Genomic DNA, 1,085 nt, shown 5'->3' with positions numbered 1-1,085 from the left:
CATCTTTGGCCTTCAGGGGTCGAGTGCCTTTCTGGAAGAATTCCGCCGAAGAATTCCTTATGCAAAAATGAATTATTTCCGAAGATGAAGACCTTGCAGGGGACGGTCTCTGCCCCATGGAAACCCTGGGAATCTACGGAAACCTGAATCCCCCCCCCCCCCCGGTAGCCTCTTGGATGGTCTTGTGCATGCGTTGGATGGCATTTTTCTCTTTTCAAAGTTCTAAGGTCTAAAGGTTCTTCTTAGCCTAAAAAGAAAATCACCTGACTGTAGCTCAGACAAAATTCTTAAATGCCTGTTTGAGTAACACTTCTCATTGGTGTGTATTAATACACACACACACACACACACACACACACACATATATATATATATATATATATATATATATATATATATATATATATATATATATATATATATTTCGTGAAGAGCTGGAGTCCAGGAACAATTTTATAGAAGAAAGTAAACGCTGGACTCATCGATATAAGTTTATTCCTACGTTTTGAACTCTGTTCTGGGTTCGTCTTCAGATATATACAGTGATAGCAAAGGGAATCAATATAAAGGGTGGCACACACGCCCCTTTACAATGATTTTCTTTGCTATCTCTGTATATCCCTGACGACGAACCTCGGACAATGTTCGAAACGTTGGAATAAACATATATCGACGAGTCCAGGGTTTACTTTCTTTTAAACAATACATACATACATACATACATACATACATACATACACACACACACACATACATACATATATATATATATATATATATATATATATATATGTACGTATGTATTATGTATAAGGTAAAAAAAATGTGACCGGGGTGAGAGAAGGTTGCAGAAGGGGTGGAATACAAGACAAGTGGAGAACCCCCTTCTAAGAGACGAAAAGTGGGGGAGGGAGAGAGGTGAGGGGGGGGGGAGGTGGAGCAAAAGACAATTAGGTGGCTATTTCGGGGTTCACGACGCCAATTAGAACTTGCCACGACGGAGACCCAAGAGTCTTAGCAAGGTTTCGATTGGACAGCAAGAAAGAGTAGGAAGAGGAGGAGGAGGAGTGGGGAGAAAATTGAGA

Source organism: Oratosquilla oratoria, chromosome 5, assembly GCF_046742065.1.
Source record: "Oratosquilla oratoria isolate Oo_2021 chromosome 5, ASM4674206v1, whole genome shotgun sequence".
Taxonomy (NCBI): Eukaryota; Metazoa; Arthropoda; class Malacostraca; order Stomatopoda; family Squillidae; genus Oratosquilla; species Oratosquilla oratoria.
This window is presented reverse-complemented; position numbering follows the sequence as displayed.